General features: G+C 39.6%; 1 protein-coding gene across 2 annotated transcripts in view; it reads right to left on the bottom strand.

The window, feature by feature from the left end:
- LOC140550341 (CMP-N-acetylneuraminate-beta-galactosamide-alpha-2,3-sialyltransferase 1-like) overlaps window positions 1–5,436 on the bottom strand; it is an 82,414-nt gene extending 76,978 nt beyond the window's left edge. For both annotated transcript variants that reach the window (XM_072674287.1, XM_072674288.1), the window contains exon 1: window positions 5,232–5,436. The gene's annotated coding sequence lies outside the window, so the exon portion shown is untranslated. The remainder of the gene's footprint in view (window positions 1–5,231) is intronic.
- Window positions 5,437–23,534: the final 18,098 nt, after the last annotated feature.

Below are 23,534 nucleotides of genomic sequence, written 5' to 3'. Positions count from 1 at the left end.
CTTCTATTGGTTTCTGGTCCACTTGAGAAAGACCAGAAAATAGCCTTAGCTTCTTTTACTGTGGCCACCCAAACAATATCCAGACAGGTGCAGCTCTGTGGTCAGAAGGTCTGCTGAAAGTTGGGGTGGTGTTCAGTCTCTAACTGCTACACCTGCAAGGTGGAGCTACAAGCAAGGGGTTTCTGATAAAGTGGCCAGTGAGTGTTTAACAGAATGCTTAATACTCTCTCCCAACACCATACACTAACCTGAACACTACAAAGTCAGTGTCACTGCTGTGCTGAGAACGAACAACCAGCCCAATAATGTCTGTACAACAGTGGTCCTGTGCTCAGAAACTGACTCATAAAGAATGAGCTGATAAACTGTGCAGCAACAGACGAGCTTCGGTCTGTAATTGTACACCTAACCCGAGGGAACATTTTACTGTAACGTGAACACAACCCAAATGCCACATTAGAGGACATGTTCTGAGGACACAATTTTGAACGTTCTCAGAAAGTTTCAAGGCAACATTTCTAGAATGTTAAACTGTTTTCACAAATAGGGTTGAGGTGACATTCTAGAAACATTCCCATAACATAAGTGAAACATTATGTTCTGAGAACATCATTTTGAATGTCCGTACAATGTTCCAAGAATGTTGAAGTGTTGCAAGATAGGGTTGAGACAAATTGCTGGGAATCGTTCTGAGAACATTAAACTGGACTCATTCACATTCTCATGTGAGAATGATCCAATGAAACATTAAAGGAATGTTTTGAGAACCTTCGTTTTGAAAACACAATCTTTAAAAAAATTTTTAACATTCTGAGGATATTAAGAGAACTGGACTTATTGGTGGACCTATAAAAGAAATAAGTTTGTTGGATTACTGATTCCAGGAACGTTCCAATGAAACATTACAAGAATGTTTTATGAAGACAATTTTGAACATTTTCAGAATGTTCTAATACAACATTTGCAAGTGCTGTTGCAAATAATCGCCACATTCACATTGAGGAAACATTCCAATGCAATGTTAACACAACCAAAATGGAACATCAGAGGAAATGTTCTAAAAACATAATACTGAATGTCCTCAGAAAGTTCCATGACAACGTTCCTAGATTGTTCAGTGGTTGTCATAAATAGGTTTGAGTATCCCATAACTTAAGAGAAATGTTCTGAGAAGAAAACTAGATAGATTAATGTTGAGGTAACATTTAGAAAGGCAGCATTATTGGAACATTCTGAGAATGTTCTGACAACATTTTGGGAATGTTAAATTGTTGTTTCAGACAGGGTTGAGGTGAACTGCCGGGAACGTTCAAGTAAAACATTCTGGGAACGTTATCATAACTGGACATAAAGGAACATCCCGATAAAACATTCCCACAATAACAATGGATAATTCAAGGAAAGCACAATTAGGAATGTTCTGGAAACATTCCAATACAACGTTATAGAAACATTCTGAGAATGAGGATTTTGAATGTTATCACAATATTAAAAAGACAACGTTTTGAGAACGTTAAATTGTCTTATTGTCTTGACCTATTTATGTTGCAAGAACATCCCCACAAAATGGGACATTAAAGGGAAAGCACAATTTTAAACGTTAACGCAAGGCTTAGGGTCACATTTTAGGAACGTAATTTTGTAAGCTGGGAGGACGCTATGAGCTGAGGAATTAATTGGTGAGAGCTAGAGAGATTAGTGGCCGCTGGTGAAGCAGCATTAGCCAGCATTAGCATTAGTCAGCATTATGACCAGCACTGCTGGGGCTGTGGTCAGAAAATGACCAATGATAAATGGGCTGATAAACTGGGCAGCAAAAGATGAGCTACAGACTGTAATTGTACACCTGTATATAGTGACCATAATAGAGATGTCATAGTTTCTCAGTGCATTAAACAAGAGTGGGAGCATTTCACTGATCGAGCGAGTGTCTGTGTGAGTGAGTGAGTGTCAGTGTGTGCATAATCAGGTGTCAGCAATTCTTGTGTATGTACTATAATACACTTTCAATAAATAACACTCTTAAAAGGATAAAACACCTCTAAGCCCTCACATATCACGCACCCTGCTCCTCACCCATCTCTCCACATCCATCCTCGCTTCATCCCCTCACCACTCCATCAGCTTTCAGCTTTAATCAACAACATAGCTTCAGCATAGCCACGGCGTTTGAGCTCATTACCGGAACCCATGTGCTCCTTGTCCCTCACCTGCTTTTACACAGCCAGAGCACACTCCCAGAGCGTAGTTCAAACACTGCACTGAACCATGTGCACTGAAAAACACCCGAGCGTGAAGTGCAGGACACAATACGCACCTGAAAACAGTGGAGCACTATCTATAGGCCAAAACACACCACTGAAATATGAAGCATAGGACACAATACACCACCAAAACCATTAAGCAATAAAGCTAGAACCTGAACCTGATGTACAGGACACAATACATAGCCATAAAACTAATGAGGTGTGACCTATTAGCCATGAAACACCATGTGGAAGTAGTATACCATTATTCCACAGAACATAATATACCCCTACAATACTGATAATAAGCAATAATGGTTCTATATAGTGTGGATACAAAAGGGTATGCAGAAACTTGGATCCACAATATCACTTGTTTTTGGTGCTATATAAAACCAGTGTTCATCTACAGATGTTTTCCATCATAGCAAAGAACCAATTAACCAGGTAAAGAGCCAACTGAACATTCAAATGGTTCTTTGAGGTGTCATTATACTATACAGATCAATTTCCTTTACAAAAATAACCCACCTTTTTAGTGTAGGACACAGCACTGTTAAAATACAAGCAATAAGCCACAGTACACACCCAAAAAACACTAGTACGAGCGAATGGACACAAGCAACACTTAAAAACACAATTCACCCCTGATACTCATCTAATAAAATACTTCATTAGGGCTTTTGGATAAATTACCCCCATAAAATATTGGAGTATGGGTCATAAAACACAATACCGCTCATAAAAATACTGGGATATGATCCTGAAGACACAATACACACCTCGGACAAAGTACTTTCGTAGGGCTATTAGACACAATATCTCCGTAAAAACAATATTATGAGACACATTAAAACACAATACACCCCTTTATATTAACCACAACACACAATATTCATCTATTAAAAGTACTTCAGCATGGTTATTAGACACAATATCCCTGTAAAACACTGGAGTATGAACTGTAAGACAGAACACATCGCTAAATATGAACTATATAAAAAACACAACATCTAATAAAGTACCCAAGCAGGATTATTAGACATAATACCCCATAAAAACCCTTGAGTATGAGCTATAAGACAAAATACATCTCTAAATATCAACTATAAAATACAGTATACAGCTAATAAAGAACTGAAACAGGGCTATTGCACACCTTACAGCCCTAAATATAACCATAAGATACAATACACATCTAATAAGGTACTGAACCAGGGCTATTACAAACAACACATCCCTACATATCAACTATAAAATACAGTGTATTTCTGATACATAACTGAAACAGGGCTATTACACACCATACAGCCCTAAATATAACCATATGATACAATACGCATCTAATAAGGTACTGAAGCAGGGCTATTACACACCATACAGCCCTAAATATAACCATACGATACAATATGCATCTAATAAGGTAATGAAGCAGGGCTATCAAACACAATACATCTCTAAATAATAACTATGAGATACAATATACATCTATAAAAGTACATATGCTGCGATATTAGACACATACATCCCTAAATATAAATTATAAAACACAATATACTAATCTACACAATCTCCTAAAGTACCCTAGCAGGATTTGTAGGCATGATACATCCCCAAATATGAACTAAAACACAATACTCATCTAATAAAGTATGAAAGCAGGGATATTAGACACAATACCCTATATGACTCCTAGGGTATGAGCCATAAGACAAAATACATCCTTAAATATCAACTATAAGATACAATACACATCTAATAAAGTTCCAAAGTAAGGTTGTTACACACAATACACCCCTACATATAAACATACGAGTCAATATATCTCTAGACAGGTACTGACAAAAGGAATATTACACACAATACACCCCCAACATAAAAAATATAACAATCTACATCTAATAAAGTACCCAAGCTGGATTATTAGACACAATAAATTCCCAAATATGAACTATAAGGCACACTATACATCTAATAAAGAATGAAAAAAGGGAATTTAGACCCTACAAGACAATACCCTATAAAACTCCTTGAGTATTAGCCATAATACTAAATACATCCCTGAATATCAACTATAAGATACAATATACATCTAATAAAGAACTGAAACAGGGTTATTACACACAATACACCCCTACATGTAAACATAGGAGTCAATATGCATCTAGACAAGTACTGACAAAAGGGATATTACACACAATACACCCCCAATACAACATTATAACAATCTACATCTAATAAAGTACCCAAGCTGGATTATTAGACACAATAAATTCCCAAATATGAACTATAAGGCACACTATACATCTAATAAAGTATGAAAACAGATATATTAGGCACAATAACCTATAAAACTCCTTGAGTATGAGCCATAAGACAAAATACAACCCTGAATATCAACTATAAGAACTGAAACAGGGCTATTACACACAATACAGCCCTAAATATAAATGACAAGACACAATTTACATCTAAAAAAGTACACAAGCAGGATTATTATACAAGATCAATTCCTAAATATGATTTAAAAACACACTATGCATCTAAAGAAATACTGAAACAGGGCTAATAAACACAATGCATCCCTAACCACAAGGAACCATCATCTCCTAGATAAATGACACCTGAAAACACACACCAACATGTGAACTGCAGGACCATGCATCCTCAAAAAAGCCCTGACAGGGCAATTAGACACAGCACCCCCCTACATATGAACTATAAGACACACTGTGCATCTATTAAAGCACTTATTTAGGGCTTTAGTGAGAATGCATCCCTAAATATGAGCCATAACGCAATATACATCTAATAAAGTATCTAAACAGAGATATTACACAAAATGCATCCTTAAAAACAACGAACTACGATCTGTTAGATAAATGACACCTGAAAACACGCGCAAACAGAGGAACAGCAGGACCATGCATCCTCAAGAAGACCTGAAACAGAAACTACAGGACTCAACATCATCTATTTACTCACTTGAGCTCGCGGGAGGCAGCAGCAGGTGAGCAGTAATCTCCTTCTCGCAGATTTCTCAGCGCGTGTGCTTCACCTCTTCCGGAGCGCGTGAGAGTGTGTGTGTGTGTGTGTGTGTGTGTGTATGTGCGAGACAGAGAGTCGTATCTCCTCCGCTCAGCCTTATGGTCCAGCTCTGCTGCCCCTCTCTCTCCCTCTCTCTCCCTTCCTACCCGCACTCTGCTGACAGCGCTGAGGCTCGTGCCTGCCTTTAATAATACGCCCTCCCTTCTGCGGCCACGTGGAGGGCGGGGCAGCACGAGGGACCGCCCACTTCTCTCTCCATCCCTCAGAGCTGGAGTTGGAGAGCGTTCACGCGCACATTACAGTGGTAAAGGTGGCACTAATCAGAGGTTTTGCTCCAGCACCTGTCCAAAAGTATATGGACACCAGCTTCTCCAGTAGTCCTTCTGAAAGCAAGGGTATTTATAGAGAGTTTGTCCCCCTTTGCTGCAGTAACAGCTTCTACTCATCTAGGCTGGATTTAGACTGGAACATTGCGGTGAGAGATTTTTGATTGCATTCAGCCTCACGAGAACGTCACTGAGGTCAGGTGCTGATGTTAGATGACCACTGCTGCCACTCCTGCAACTCATCCCAAAGGTATTGGGTGGAGCTCCATCACTCCAGAGAACACAGTTCCACTGCCCCACTTCCCAATGCTGGGGGGTTTATACGCCTCTAGTCCAAAGAGATACTAAAATATGAACTTCGGAGAGCTTAACACCAGAAGTTAGAACTTTGTTGTGAGGATTTGATTGCATTCAGCCTCACAAGAACACCACTGAGGTCAGGTGCTGATGTTAGATGACCACTGCTGCCACTCCTGCAACTCATCCCAAAGGTATTGGGTGGAGCTCCATCACTCCAGAGAACACAGTTCCACTGCCCCACATCCCAATGCTTGGGGCTGTATACCCCTCTAGTCCAAAGAGATACTAAAATATGAACTTCGGTAGGCTTAACACCAGAAGTTAGAACATTGTTGTGAGGATTTGATTGCATTCAGACTCACAACATTTCAGTACAATGAGATCTGGCACTTATGTTAAATTATTAGTTCTGCCACTCCAGTTTACCCCAGAAGTACAGGATGGAGCTCCATCACTCCAGAGAACGAAGTTCTAATGCTCCACAGCGCAGTGCTGGGGGGCTTTATGCCCCTCTGTGGGGGGCATGGTGACCTTGGGTTTATGTGTGGCTGCTCCAGAGTGTCCCAAAGGAAGGTAAAAATGGCAAAAAGAAATGAATAGCTATTTTTACATTGAGCTTTGTCACAAAGCTGCAGCTACAGAAATCCAAATCCCTAACGAGCGAGCCAAGAGAAGCAGTGGTAAGGGGAAAGGGAAAAATTTATGACTCATGTTTTAGAAACCTTGGCATCTTTCTTGATTCTACACTTTTACTTAAAATGTATCCCTTCTCTCACTAAATCTGCTTTATTTAATTTCCGTAACGCCCACACCCTTTCCTGAATATCCGTAACTATATGATCAGGTGAAAAAAATGGCACATCCCATAAAGACTTTTAGCTTTTGTAACATATTTAAACATTTAAAGTATATTTGATTATAATCATTCCTTCCTGAAGGCTTTTGGATGAGAGCTCTTTGGAACTGGCCATGGTGATCCTGCTCACTTTAACAATCTAGATCAGTCCAAACTGAATGTCTGAGGTTAAAATAAGACAGGCTCCTCCAACATCCAGTGGATTGGGAGTGGGGCAGATCCAGGCCTATTTTAAGGGTCTGGGTATTGGCTATTTTAATCTCAATCCACTTTCAAGTCTTATTTGTAACCATGGTGGTCAAAAATGGAGCGCCATCTGGTGTCCTAAAGGAGCCATTAACAGGCATTATTCCCAGTCGGCAGCAGTGAGGACATTCTCAGAAGGTAAATAAAGAGTTGAGAGTCTGCAGTGTGGAGCTATTTTACAGTGGAACTATCACTGAACCGCTTCTTTGTTTTTACCAGTACTGAAGTACAGTCCAGAGTGTGTACCACTACACACACACACACACAGGAAATGATTAGACTGCAGTGTTTTAACAGAGCTGGGAGCTGATTGGTCAGACTGGATTATAAGATTATAGCACACTATAAATATATCATTTTAAGAAAAGTCTCGAATAAACTAAATCAATTAGTCTAGAATATTTTATTGTAGAAACTGATACCAAAAATGAAGGGCTTTTACAGGGAGTTATGGCATTACTGAATTTTGGGAGAAGGACTATACCCCAAACTCCTCTTAAGCCCCTTATATAACCTCACTTCTGAGTCCAATTCCATGTCAAACAAACATCGCACCCACCTTCACCCCGTCTCCTCCCTTTCTTCCATCACTCTCCACACCAACGGGGGGTCTGGTTTCATGCACAGACCACAGGAAAGCCAAAAATCTCAGAATGTGGTCCCACTAGCAAATTCAGTAGTTATTAGGAGCATGTATTATCAAATACTGTGTGACTGTAAAATTTATATAAACACAAGGATCAGGTTGGATCAGGGAACATTAAGCCTGATGGGTCGTTCCTATTCAGTTATACTACCTCTGTCTTTCAGTATCATTCAAATGAAGGTCAAACATCCATATATTTAGATCAAAAAGACAAACGTCCTCATGGCCTCATTTTTTCACATGACTGTACATAATTCTCATATTCAAGGTTCTTCATGTTCTCTCAAGTCCTTCCTGCTCACTTAGATCCTCTGGCAGTGATCTGCTTGCTCACCCTCAGACTAGGCTTTCCTCTTCAGGTGTTGGGTCATTTAGTGCTGACTCTGAAAGGCACTTCCAGACTGCTCTTCTACATCCTCTTCAGGTTACGTTCTTCAGGCCTGATCTACACTGAGGAGCACATCTCCGCTTCACGCAGAATCTTGGAGTGGCTTCAATGTACAATGTATTATACTTCCCATTTGTATGAAAACCAATGCAAATGCCAATGCAAAAAATTACCCATTGTTGTTATTGTGTAATGGTCAGTAACTCAGTGGATGGGCAACCCAAAAACTACCCAGCTCTGTCTATTTGGCTGGTTTAGGGCAATACAACATGACATGAATAGTTTCATGTTTATCTGCTTCAGAGGGTACTATTCTTTTGGCAGCACTTCTCTACAGGGACTAGACAAGCTGTCTGTGCAACTTATCATGGCTGAATGCATTCATTAGAAGAGGTGTCCACAAATATTTGGACATATAGTGTATGTTTACTGCTGCTATCAGGAATTCTGCCCATCCTACAGTATCTCTGGGCCTCTAGATGATTATGTAGACTGTGGTGCTTGTTCTTTGTTGGTGGTGAAAAAGTCTACATCAATGTACACCTGTGACCTGGTACTTTCTATTGAGAAAAGATTTAGCTCAGGTTTCATCCATGTTTGGGACTAACCACTGGGATTTGCAGGAGGACCAGCTCATTCACTCTATATTTAACAAGGGGAAATTAATAGGTAAGCCATTCAATGGACCTAATGATTGATTTGACAGCATGAAAAGATTGGCTTATTTGACAGCATTGACTCAGTATGACAAGGCACAATCCAGGATCCATTCACATATCCCTCATATTTGCTTTCTGTTTCATGGGCAATCCAAACCTTATTGAATGGTGTGAGTTATTGGATGTGTCAAACCTGGCTGTGTATCTCTGGTCTGAACAGGATGTGAAGGCTTTGGGCTAGGGCTATAGAAACGGTGGGTTGATGCCAATGTCTGATATTCTTCATGCCGATACATACATTTATAGAACGTGGAAATTGGAACTAAATCACCTGGATTAGAGTTACAGATGCAGACCTTCTAGCGCAGTTACCCAGAAGGTTGCTGCAGTCACGCAAAAACCTTGAATCCACACCTTTTGCCATTATGTGGATCTGTTTTTTTTTGTTCATTTTTGTTTTTTTTTTAAATACATTGAATCTAAATTTCATGACTTGAAATCCACATTGAATATAGTGACTTCAACTGAAAGTTGAAAGCTTTTTTCCTTCTGTTTTGGAGATACAAGGTTTTTCAGTGACAGTGGTGATATACACCAATCAGCCATAACATTAGAACCATCTGCCTGAAATATGGAGTGTTGTGGTGCCACGACATAGCTGAACATTTTAGACATAGACTCCACAAGATCTCTAAAGGTGTCCTGTGTTTACTAGCACCAAGACATTTGAAGAAGATCCTGTAAATCCAGTAAGTTATGAAGGTGAGATCTCCATGGATTGCACCAGTGGGCCTCAGGTGCCCATGACTTTGTCAGAGGTTCACAGGTGGTTCCTTTCTTGAACCACTTTAGGTAGTTACTGACCACTGCATACCAGGAACACCCACAAAACCATCTATCACCTTTTGTCATCAGTCGTCTAGCCATCACAGTTTGGCTCTTGTCAAAGTGGCTCAGATTCTTATGTCTGCTTATTTTTCCTGATTTTAACACATCAGCTTCAAGAACTGACTGTTCACCTGCTGACATATCCCACCCCTTGACAAATGCCACTGTAGATATTTGTCACTTCACCTGTCAGTGCTGTTAATGTGTAATCAGTCTAATAGATTAATGCTGTACAATTTACTTCATATTAATATTTTTAACATGATTAATTATTAACCACTCCTGCTGCTTAAAATTCAAGTCAAGTCAAGTCAGATTTATTTGTATAGCTTTTTACAACTGTTGTTGTCACAAAGCAGCTTTACATAATTAGCAATTAGTAAAAGACAGAGACAAAAAAGAAAAAACGTAAGAAGACATGAAGGATCCAAGACCCCCAGTGAGCAACCCAATGGTGAAAATCATCCCCACATCATGATGCTGCCACCACCATGCTTCACTGTAGGGATGACTTTAGCCAGGTTATGAGCGGTGCCTGGTTTCCTCCAGATGTGATACGCTCGGTATTCAGGCCAAAAAGTTACATTTTTATTTCTTCAGAGCAGAGGATCTTGTTTCTCATGGTTTAGGAGTCCTTTTGGGGCATATGGCAACTCCAAATGGGCTGTCATGTGCTTTTTACTAAGGAGTGGCTTTACTAAGTCAAAAAATTACCGTTTTCTATAAAAAATAGCTAGGCTGAATCACCATCTGATTCAGATGAGTTAAAGCTCCTACTACTGGTAGCATTTACTGTTAACCTGAACGTCACATATGAAAGCACATTACCATCACACAACCATCAGAGAACCCTCATCTGCTGTCATGGGTACTGTCATACAATAGGAAATGACTAGGTATGACTAGTTTTGTTTATATAGTGGTTATATAGTATATATATAGTGGTATATGTGGTTATATAGTATATATATAGTGGTATATGTGTGATTATATATATATATATATATATATATATATATATATATATATATATATATATATATATATATATATATCATATACAGTTCTAGATTTGGTTATATAGTTATATTTGGTTATACATATATTTGGTTCTAGATTTGGTTATATAACTATATTTGGTTATATAAGTTATACAGATGCATTTCTCAGTGGAAAGGCAGTATTAGAGCCACCAGACTATTTCTTCTGGGTTAGATGAGGATGTTTGAGAGATGTCTTATTTTCAGACAGACTGAAAATGGTGACTTTAATGTTGGCAGGCTTTATGTGCAGCCCTGGGCCCTTTTGATCTATATAAGAGTGTCTGAGTCATCTGCGCTGCACAGGAGAGGAATTACAGATTTAGATATGTAATATGATCCAATATTCATGTGCTGGTTCCAAGTCTGTATTCATAAGGAACCTCAAATTCAGAGCCACATGGGAGATCTGAACTATTACATTGTTAATAATAATGATTTTAAGCACTGTGGTCCAGTTCTACCCTGCATTAAATGCACCTGCAAGCAGTTCCACCTGTACGGTTCTGTGTAGTCATAGCACTGATTCAGTGATACTGCAATTCTCAATAACAGAACGCTGCTATAAGAGAAGAGGAGATAACTGCTCGGCCTTTACAGTAAAGTATTGGATATCTGCACTGTTGCAGCACCCTGTTAGTGAATTAGTGATGTAAATTAATATGTTATCGGGAATGAACAGATTCAGTCTATTCTCAACAGAGACAGATCAATACAAGGAGCGCCAATCATTTCCTTTACTGTGCAGGTTCTACTTTAGACTGGGGAGTAAATTATTTTTTAAAGCTTTAAAATTTTTATACATGTATATATTACTTCAAACTTTTTTATCATAATGAATCAAGTCAAAAATACGTCCACTTCCAGAAGAAGTCATCCTTCTTTCATTTTCAGCTTTTTTTTTTTTTTTTTTTTTTTTACAGATGGTGTGATTTTTCCTTCCAGAATTCCCTCTACAAGTAAAATGCTCCCCCTGCCACTGGCTACAGAACAAACTCAAAGAATTATCCATCCATCTGTATGCCTAACAGTTAACATTAATTTTCACACCATTTTTCTTACTTTATCAGTAAATACCACCATACTCCAAAATGCACTGGGCCTGTTTAGATTAGTCTCAAAATTCAGACATTTTGTGGTAAGGATAAAGGAAAGGTTTTCTTCTGATGAATCTTCCAAAAATTGCATAATTGTGCAGAGGTACAACAGTGCACCACTACTACAGAGTGTGCTGAAGGGATTTTGCAGTCAGATGGGGGTTTAGATTGGACATTCTAGTATAAGCAGCTCTCAGTTGTCACCGTTCCTGTCAACTCTTATTTCTTGACTGAGGAATCTCAGTTATCTTTTGCTATCTTCGAGAATATCTAATAGTTTTCTTCTGCATGGTAGGCATCAATTATTTTAGTGTTCATGGCTCATGACTGCTGTTTGTAGGGATCTGATTGTCTAGATAGTTGTTTTGGTGTTTAAGGTGAGGGGTTCCTTTTTTTATTGCCCTGACAAATCTTCTAAATCTCTTGTGATTCTAAAGCTTTTGCATGGTGCTCTTTCATTTATTCACTGTAAAAATGTACAAATCACAGATAATATACTAAACCTGATTGAAAGGTTGAGAAGAAGGTTCCAGCTTTAATCTTTGCCTTTGGAGATCATCTTCTACATATTTAACTATTCACAGTAACATAGTGATATTGAATGCCAAATCTTTTGCATTCTATTGTTCCTGATTGTTGACAGGTTACTAAAACAAAATAAGATGTTGATGACTGTAAAACAATTGTCCTGAAGGCATTTAAAGCCATTAGCTAGATAACATTGTTAATTGTTAATTAATCTGCAACTAGTAAGGAAGAATGTGTTAAAGAGATAAAAAACTGAAAGACAAGTATACATGGAGTCAGTAGTCAGGGATAGTGTCTACCTGTAAAACTCCAGATAATATTAGAATGAACCCAAATAAACATAAAGTCAGTGGTCAGTGAGAGTGTCTACCTGTAAAACTATATATAATATTAGAATAAACCCAAATAAACATAAAGTCAGTGGTCAGTGAGAGTGTCTACCTGTTAAACTCTATATAACATTAGAATAAACCCAAATAAACATAAAGTCAGTGGTCAGTGAATATGTATACCTGTAAAACTCTATATAACATTAGAATAAACCCAAATAAACATAAAGTCAGTGGTCAGTGAGAGTGTCTACCTGTAAAACTTTATATAACATTAGAATAAACCCTAATAAACATAAATCAGTGGTCAGTGAATATGTATACCTGTAAAACTCTATATAACATTAGAATAAACCCAAATAAACATAAAGTCAGTGGTCAGTGCTCAGAATGTGTTGGTCAGTCATTTTTACTTTTTTTAAAAGAAATGATTAGATAAAGTGATTGTTGGTTGGGAACTGGGAATACTGAACTTCTTTTAGGAGAGCACTGGAAATACACCCACCATATTAGTATTTAATCTGGGTGCTTTTGTAAACAAAGAAAGTTATAACTTTGCAAAGAAATAAATATAAATTGTAAATTAATATTGTATGTAAATTGTATTTAATTTCTTATAAACTAGTTTGGGCTCTTTTTAAAGCAGTGTTCACCAGTTGAAGATTTTACGTAATCACTAAGTATAGATCAGGCTGTCTAGTCCTGCATTTGGAGATGCAGCACCTCGTAGGGTTTCACTTCAACCTCAATCCAACTCAACCACTACTGAAGTGCTGAAATTTCATTGTCTGTTTCTGGGATTTCATCCAAGTCAAAATCCATTTGGAATGCATTAGAAATGCTAGCAGCTGGACACCGGAGGAGAGAAACACGGAGAACCTGGAACATCACCTAGCACGGAGAGTGAGAGGGTGAGAGCGAGAGAGAGAGACTGTAAAAGAGGCAACAGAGAGAGAGAGAGAGAGAGAGAGAGAGAGAGAGAGAGAGAGAGAGAGAGAGAGAGAGAAGAAGGAAGAAGAGAAAGAGAGGGTGTTAGAGTGTGAGAGAGAAAGAAGAAACGTGGAGAGTAAAAATGCTAGAGAGGATGAGAAAGAGGGTGAGAGAGCGGGGAAAGTGTAAAGGAGAGAGGGAGAGAAAATGTGAGGGAAGAGAGACAGACAGCAAAGCGAGATAAAGAAAAAGGGAGAGAACAGGGAGAGAGAGAAAGAGAGAGAGCAAGGAAGAGAGAGAATGCTAGAAAGAAGTGACAGAATCATGTAGAGAGGCGAGGGGGGGGAGAGAGGGAGAAAGAGGGACGAAAAAGAAAATGTGAGGTAGACAGAGAGAGAGAGAAAGAGGAGAGAGAGAGAAAGAGAGAGAGAGGGGAGAGAGAGAGAGGGAGAAAGAGAGAGAGAGAAAGAGAGAGAGAAAGAGAGCAAGGGAGAGAGAGAGAGAGAGAGAAAGAGAGCAAGGGAGAGAGAGAGAATGCTAGAAAGAAGTGACAGAAACATGTAGAGAGGCGAGGGGGGGGGCAAGGAAAGAGAGAGGGAGAAAAAGGGACGAAAAAGAAAAATGTGAGGGAGAGAGAGAGAGAGAGTGAGAGAGAGAGAGAGAGAGAGAGAGAGAGAGAGAGAGAGAGTGAGAGAGAAAGAGAGAGAGAGAGTGAGAGAGAAAGAGAGAGAGAGAGAGAGAGAGAGAGAGAGAGAGAGAGAGAGAGAGAGTGAGAGAGAAGAGAGAGAGAGAGAGAGAGAGAGAGAGAGAGAGAGGGGAGAGAAAGAGAGAGAGAGAGAGAGAAGGAAGAGGAGAGAGAGAGAATGCTAGAAAGAAGTGACAGAAACATGTAGAGAGGCGAGGGGGGGCAAGGAAAGAGAGAGGGAGAAAGAGGGACGAAAAAGAAAAATGTGAGGGAGAGAGAGAGAGAGAGTGAGAGAGAGAGAGAGAGAGAGAGAGAGAGAGAGAGTGAGAGAGAAAGAGAGAGAGAGAGAGAGAGAGAGAGAGAGAGAGAGAGAGGGGAGAGAAAGAGAGAGAGAGAGAGAGCAAGGGAGAGAGAGAGATGCTAGAAAGAAGTGACAGAAACATGTAGAGAGGCGAGGGGGGGCAAGGAAAGAGAGAGGAGAAAGAGGGACGAAAAAGAAAAATGTGAGGGAGAGAGAGAGAGAGTGAGAGAGAGAGAGAGAGAGAGAGAGAGAAAGAGGGAGAGAGAGAGAGAGAGAGAGAGAGAGAGAGAGAGAGGGGAGAGAAAGAGAGAGAGAGAGAGAGCAAGGGAGAGAGAGAGAATGCTAGAAAGAAGTGACAGAAACATGTAGAGAGGCGAGGGGGGGGCAAGGAAAGAGAGAGGGAGAAAGAGGGACGAAAAAGAAAAATGTGAGGGAGAGAGAGAGAGAGGAGAGAGAGAGAGAGAGAGAAAGAGAGAGGACGACAGATGTCAAGTTGACATTAAGATGTGAAAGGTTTCTATAGTGATGCAAACTGTATCCTGACTAACAGTGCATCCAACAATAAAGACAGCATGAGGCTTATTTTAGACAGTGATAGAAACACAGTAGCTCACAGAGGCTCCATTTGCAGCATGTTAGGTTTGAAAGAGTTAATTTCCATCTGGTTAAAATAGCCAGCCCTAGAAAAAAGTAATGAAAATGAATCAAGACACTGCATCTCCTCTGTCCTGAAGCTCGGGTGGAAAAAAGAAATTGCACCGGGTGTCCAAACAGCTGAGTCCCTCTCTCTCTCTCCTCTCTCTCTCTCTCTCTCTCTCTCTCTCTCTCTCTCTCTCTCTTCAGATCTTCTTAAATGAAGAACTTGAATGACCATTAATCTCACACATGGGAGGGCTAATATACTGGCACCAGATGTGGGCCATGACACAAGGTGTGTGTGTTGTGGGGTGGCATAAAGACAACCACAAAAAACAAAAGCATGTAGCAGGAAAAAACAGAGGCCTGTTTAATGGAGTGCATTGGACATTATGCAGACATGGTTCTCGACTCGTGGTTAACTCACTTTTTGCCGCCTGTTACACTCGCTTTCTCTATCAACTCAGACTCAAGACTGTTAACCCAGACATTCAAGCCGCAAGTGTGGCATCAAGTGATTTATTTTGCAAAGACATGCTTAGTAAATACATATGACATAAAGCCTTTATAATGGTTAAAGTAATGTTGCCTTCAGCAACGTCTGACAAAACATTAGATAATCCTTTATTAGTCCCACAGTGGGGAAATTCTCAAAGCTAAGAGAAGAATAATATAATATAAATAATATAAAAAAATAATATAAATAAAAATGTTTAATTATTTATAACATTTATCCACAATGTACATTTTATCACCTAATTTTTCACAATAAATGAAGTCTTTTAGGTTTATTATTAACCTGTATTACTCAGTAACAGTGTAGCATATTTTGTGGAGACCCTCAGGGTTCTATTTTAGGGTCTATGAAACTGATGCTATTTATGACCTGAAGTGTGGGTCCACATCCAGGGTTAAAAATGTTAACACAACAGAAGATAAACCAGATTATATTGTTAATAAAGGTCTTATAATGACAAGTAATCATGGTTACCCAGGAGTAATGAGGGTTAGCTGGCATTTGCCACACCTCTTTTTAAAGGACTGGCTGAGTTTGTAATCCTTATGTCGATAAAGAAAAAGCTGCAAATCAATCAATACCCTTCATTCCAGCCCTGAGGTGGTCAAGTAGCTGCTTAACCGACCACCAAAAGCTTAGGTTCAGCTGAGAAGGTGGTGAAATGTAGCTTCAGAACCAAGCAAAATCTTGATTTCAGCTATGAGGCAGTCAAACTCAACAGAAGAGCCAATCAAAATATTTCTTTCAGCCAAGTAGGGGGGGTCAGGCTGCAGCAGAACCAATCAAAACATTTAGGGGTGGGCAAACTCAGTTTACCAACCAACCTATCAGTCAGATTAAGTTCATTTGGATCCCAGTCAAACTCTCCTGTCAAAACGGACAGTAATCTAAACCCTATTTTGGCTGCAGAGGGGGGGTCAAGCTCAGCGGTTGAGCCAGTCTAAATCTTGTTAATGTGGTGACTGTTTTAAATGCAGAGCCAAAATTATGCACTTTGTTATGGTTTATGTTCCAACCATGTGAAGCAGGATAAACTCTGTTTAATACTGATCTGATCTGATTTTAAAAGAAATAATGAAAATGCAGTTGTCCCAAGCTTTTCTCCATATATGACACATGGACAAAAGTATTGGGACTATCAGTGTTGATTTAACACTGGTAAATTTGCTGTGTTGTTTCAGAAATCAAGGGTATTAAAAACAAAATGATGCTGCTTTTGTTGGAGTAACTATGTCTACCATCCAGGGAAGGCTTTCTACTAGATGTTAGAGCATTGTTTGAGGATTTGATTGCATTTGTGACTAGAGCGTTAGTGAGGTCAGGCTGTTGGATGATCACCAATCCAAAAGTATTGGATGAAGCATCATCCATCATCCATAATTCTAGAGAAAACAATTCCACTGCTCCACAGTTCAATTCTCGGAGGGCTTTATACCCCTCTAGCCCACTCCTGTCATTAGGCAAGGTTCATGTTTATTTACTCCAGAGAGTCCTATTCTATTGGCAATATTTCTCAATAGGTGCTAGACAAGCTGTGTGTGTGTGCATTTGCATTTCGGTCAGGAGTGGATGCAAATGCATTCTTTAGAAGGGCTGTCCACAAACATTTGGACATATTGTGTATGAGATGGGTTATATTTAGTGCTGGTAGGTTGTTGTAGTCAGTGAGGCACTTGTGGTCACTAGTCCAGTCACTGGCCAGTTTTTTAGAGATGTGGCACCAGCCCCAAATGTCATCAAAAGAATAACAAGAATCAAAACTAGCAATGTGGCGTTTTCCCTTAGCATACTTAATTTAGTTATTGGACACAAAAGGGTAAAACTCACATCACCATAGTGGGTCTGTGTGTAAGTGACGTATTCTGCTCTTTTTAAACCTTGCTTTGTTTGTTTTTGGGTGTGTATATATGCATTCATATATATATATATATATATATATATATATATATATATATATGTGTGTGTGTATGTGTAAAATGTCCACACTGGTTTTAAATGAGTTGACTGAACTGCATATTTGTTAATGTTTTGTTCTACATGTTTGGTCATTTTTAGTACAACTGCATTGCCCATCATATTGTAATTGCTCTGGCAATATTACAGCAGCCATGTCATAAAAGCTTATTAAACGTAAGTAGAAGAGAGAGAGAGAGAGAGAGAGAGAGAGAGAGAGAGAATTCTGACTATATAAAGCCTCAATTAATGCAGATCAACCAATAAGAGCTGCACTACTGCACAAAAAAAGCTCACAATCCAATCTCACAGTAAACAAAGCACTGTGAATTAATCAGGCGAAGCAAAAGTGCATGACCAGTCCCAGAAGAAATAGGTCCAGGCAAAGGTGCTTGATTCTGTGGATATGTATCTCACGACCCAGTAAATATACCAGAAGAGCTGACTAGCTGATGGATCCACATGGTTACCAGATCAAAAGAATCCAGGAAAGCATGTTTCAGTAACGTATTCAGACTCAGACGGCCATCAGCCTCACTGAGTTCCACAATAAAATCAGATTTCTATACAAACTGACCCCAGTACACACTAGTTCACACACGTCTGCTTTAATTCACAAATTTACTGACTGAGATACCATTTCAGTTCGACATTTACTGTTGTTTACTGTTTCAAACACCCCCTTGTCACTTCCCAGCAGAAGCGCAGCTCCATATAGCCCATGCAGACCAAGCGCTGCCCTGAGGGCAGCATATTTCTGCTGGGGTCTCTAATAAATGATTAAATAGGCTTCAGAAAGAGATTGTACATGTATATGAGTCTGGTTTAAGATCTCAGAACTATTAGAAATCAGACGTCCATTGTCTGTAAAATAATGTACAAGTGGAGAACATTTTAAACAACTGCCAACATGGCCAGGTCAGGCTGTCCTAGCAAGTTCATCATCATCACCTGGACCTACAGGCAGCTTTTGCCACACTTGTTCCAAATATCCATATGTTTACATATGTTGTTTAAATAGGTTTTCATAGGGTCTCCTCTTTTTAAATGTGGCTGTATGATGAAATGCTGCTTCACAGACATACAGACATAGGATTTTGGCCCACTTTTATTTCAATATCAAATACAGATACTTAAATATTTAGCAATATTCAGATGGCAGTGTATTTTGTTGCACCCCAATCCTGCATGCAGCTCATGTGAACATAAAAGAGTAGCCACATATTTTAGCTGAGATTTTATTGGCATCATCTTGTGCAGGGTGACACACGCAATAAACCTATAAGACCGCTGTTATTATACTGTTTGGATCGGGCTGTAATGGAGCGTTGAGCCGTGCTCGCTGTTAAACTTAGAGCTGTAGTGGCTGCAGGTCCTTACCGAGGCTCTTAAGTATCATAATGAAAAAAAAAGCGTTGGCTTCAAGTGGAATCGAGAACAGGCTCCTGGGAATTCATTGCCTACAATTTAACTGAAGGTCTTGGAATTTCAGGAGCGACTGTGTTTTTCAGTTTTCCATTTCTGTTAAGTATAAAAAGGTGTGTGAAAGGTTTGCGAAAAGCAGCTGTACACAATATTTAGCTTCAGCACTTCATATGTGTCAGAATGTTCTGCTTCGCGTCCCCACATTATTTACAGTGTGGAAATGTAAAACATTTAAGCTTTATGCATTAAAATACATTTCTAAACACTTAGATAAAAGGTAAAAAAAGATAACAAAGATAATAAAGATAAAGAAAACAACAACATGTTATTACCATCGTCAGGTGTCATTGCAACACAACCAGTTTTGTGTTAGTATTGATGTATTGCGGTAATAAATTATCATTTTTTTTCCAGGAAAAAGACCTTAGATCATTTATTTTCTAACACTACTAAACAGCCAGTATAGCAATTTACTTATAATTAAGTCATATTAATAATGTGAACATTTCAGTTTTTGGGGTCAAATATTACCGTAACTGTAAAACAGTAATGATGCTGAAATGATCTACTCCTCGATAAGGAGGAATTCATTATTAAATTACTATTTTTTTCCTCACATCTAAATGTCACTTGATATGGGCTCAGTCTTATCCACTGCAAGGCTAAACCACTTCGGATCATTTTCACACGGAACGTCGGTTTTCTCAGCGCGGTTAGCTAACTGTACTTGAGGCCACAGAACCCATTCGATGGGAGGGCTTAGTGGCATCCACTGACTGGCTTCATATTTGTGTTTCCTTTGTGCCACAAGATTTATTTTCAGTATGGAAAATGGCGGAGGTGGTAGCTAATAAGTACAAGAACAGTTGAGCACCTTTTCAAGTGCACTGATCGTTAGTGTGACGGCAAGTACACTTTAGTGCACTGTAACATAATGAAGCCTAGCATATTTAGGCCTCATTCAACATCGCTACTGTGGTGAGCCGTTAGCACCAGCTGATGGGGTCGTCCAGCATCAGTACCGCTGTGTTAGCATGACCTGTCTCGCTTAGTGGAAGCTAGCATTACCTTCCCAAAGCAAACTAGCCTTCCACTAAGCGAACACTTAAAGGTTTGCAGCGTTTCTGTTTAAAAGTTGATTGTTTAACAGCGGCATGTTTATGGTCGGGACCATGGCTATAGCAATCCGTTAGCATAGTGCTAACTGCATGCAAGTAGTCACACACTCATGCCAAACCTCAATTTAAATTTTAATCGGATTCCAGCATTATTTAGCATAATGCAACTACGAAATGGCCTCACACCTGTCCATGAGATGTGGTTTACGCATTAAAATTACACAATGCTGATAGATGAATTACGGCTTTAGCTGGCATCAGCTAAATAGAAACTGTGGCATCATTATTATGAGATGCTGTGCATTTCCTGGTCCTGATTTTGCACCACAGCAAAAGGAAAAAGAACACCGTAACCAATCTAACGGGTCTGTACCCGCACAACACGGTACATGCAAACGTTGGATAGATATGATTGTAAATAATACATTCAGCGCCTTTTTCAAGTAATTATAAAAACAGAATGTGATGTTTTTAATTAATTCATCACTTTTTACATTTTTTTTGGAGCAGAGAAGTTTCAAAGTCTGTGTTGGGGATCAGGGCAAAATAGCAACACCTGGAAAGCATATTGATTTTGTTGCATACTTTTGGTGGTGTAATAAATATGAAAGTAATTTATTTTGTAATAATGTGCTTCTTAAATGCATGTATAACCCGGGGGCATAAAAGCCTCCCTTATGTACTATTTATGAAGACCCCGAAAGATTTGAGTGCTGATATTTGCTGATGTCACAACAAGGGGATAACCCTGCTTTCTGTTTAATGGTACTTTACTCAAAACCAGTAAAGAGCATGGTCATCTGCGAAAACACCATATGTGTCAAATATGATGTGCAATTGTTGGACTCTTCTAGTTCATCACCAATTAGGAATGAAGAACCAAAAACTGATGGAACCCCATGACGTCTCTTCTCATAGATTTTTGAAGAAGTGAGATGCAGCATATAAACTCACCAAGCAATTTATTAGGAACACTGAATAATACTGAATGAATATTCTTCATGGCATGGATTCCACAAGATGTGGGAAACATTCCTTTGAGATTCTGGTCCATGTTGAAATGATTCCTGCAAATCTCCCATTCCACCACATCCCAACAGTGTTGCGATGGATTCAGATCCGGTGTCTGGGAAGCTTACTGAAGAACCCTGAACTCATTGTTTATGTTCATGAAACCAGTTTGGGAGACCTTTGCTTTCTGACCTGGTGCATCATCATGCTGGAAGTAGCCATTAGAAGATCAGCTGGTCAGTTGTGGTCATGAATGGATGAACATGGTCAGGAACATTCCTCAAACATTCTGTGGCATTCAAGCGATGCTTGATCGGTATTACCAGTGTGTGCCAAGAAAACATCCCCCACACCATTACACCACCTCCAGCAGCCTGGACTGTTTACACAATGCAGGTCGGGTCCATTGATTCATGCTTTTGGCTCCAAATTCTGACCCTACCATCTGTGTGTCTCAGCAGAAACTGAGATTTATCAGACCAGGCCACATTTCTCCAGTCTTCTACTGCCAAGTGTTGGCGAGCCTGTGCCCACTTTCTGTTCATGTCTGACAGAAGTGAAATCTTAAGTGGTCTTCTGCTGTTGTAGCCCCTCAACATTGGAGGTGTTGTGTGTTCTCAGAAGCTTTTCTGCTCACCACATGTGAGCACAGAGTGGATATCTGAGTTCCTGTAGCCTATCTATCAGCTCCAACCGGTCTGACTATTCTCGGCCGACCTCTCATCAACAAGTTGTTCCCGTCTGCACCATTCTGACAACTCTAGAGATGGCTGTGCTGAAAACCCCATGAGATCAGCAGGTCTAGAAACACTCTGACACTTAAAAATCCCTGAGATTATTTGTTCCTCATTCCTCATCCCTCATGCATATTTTAATGCATTGTTGCTACATGATTGGTTGATTAGATAACTGCATGCGAATGTGTAGGTGTACAGGTCTTACTAATAATATGCAATGTAATGTGAATCTGACAGTTGTTCTTTATCATTGTCTCAACATTTCATGATGAAAGGACCAATCGAAATGCTCCAAAATGGCCTGGAATGAAATCTTTTTACACTGACATCCATTGAAAGTTAGGAAGGTTTTTTTTTTTCTTCTCCTTTCTTCTATTTTGGAGATACAAGTTTTTTTTCTTTTTGTGTGTGAGCAACGGCAGATTGTTTAATGTGAGTATACGTGTATATATGTAAGTCTGTATATTGCTCTACTGAATGAATAAGACCGCAATGCCCAAGGACAAAGATGGCCAACTGCTACACACTCCAGCCTGGCTCCGGGCTTGGGGACATGCCGGAGACGGAGAGAAAAGATAGAGCGATTAAATGTGAGCAATGGAGGGAGAGAGAGATGAACAGAGACTGAAGAGAAAATGAGAAAAATAAATGAAAGTACGGAGGAAGGAACGATGTGAGAGAGCAAGAGAGAGAGAGAGAGAGAGAGAGAGAGAGAGAGAGAGTAGTAGTAGAGACAGGTTGCAAAATGAGGAGAGGAGCAGTGAAAGAAAAAATAAATAATGAAAGAGGGGAAAGGCAGTAAGAGGGAGAAGAAAGTGATGGATGGAGAGAAAGCATGAAAGTGAGAGAGAACGAGAGCAGGCACGAGCGAAATGAAGAAAGAGGCAGAGTTGGAAATATGAGGTTTCCTGCTGAAAAAACATTTCATCTGCCACTACGGCGCATGCGTGCTTGCTTATAAATGAACTCTGAGTGTGTTTGAGTGTGTGTTTGAGTGTGTGTGCGCCAAATATCAATGTCTCTCAGCATGCAGCTAGCAGCCCTCAGGCTATATCCTTCTCTTCCTGAGCCAAGGTCGTTCTGCAGGCCGTGATGGCTCCACACACACACGCACACACACACGCACACGTATGCAGACAAATTTTTGGCTGGGTTGTCTCCTCCCCCACCAGAATCCCGCCCCAGTCTCCTCCCTCTAATTAAATTCCAAAGGCTGCGGCCAATGCACTGGACACTTCAGTAGAGAGTGGCTGGTTTGGGCAGCATTATCAGATCACATTTCAGATATGAGGAGGTGTGTAAAACGTGAAATGATCAGGACACCCCATGAGAACTGTGATATCTGGACATTCGATCTTGTCTTTAAAAAATCTGTAAAATGTATTAGAAATGATTTAGAACACCCCCACATTTACTACTAGTTAAAATGCCTACACATCAGCTGTAGAACATGGTTAGAGAGGATTTTGTAAGATAATTTACAAGTGGAAATGTAATTTGTGTCATTTGTAGCCTTCAGAAATAAGGTTTAGTTGCATATGTGTTTGGGAAGGGATTCTCAGAACAATTAGAAATCACAGCCTAGCAAGTTTAGAGCAGACCGCAAGATGTGTAAAAACATCTC

This window comes from Salminus brasiliensis, chromosome 2 (genome assembly GCF_030463535.1).
Source record: "Salminus brasiliensis chromosome 2, fSalBra1.hap2, whole genome shotgun sequence".
NCBI classification, from domain to species: Eukaryota; Metazoa; Chordata; class Actinopteri; order Characiformes; family Bryconidae; genus Salminus; species Salminus brasiliensis.
The sequence above is the reverse complement of the archived record's forward strand: the minus strand, read 5'-3'. Positions and strand labels throughout refer to the sequence as shown.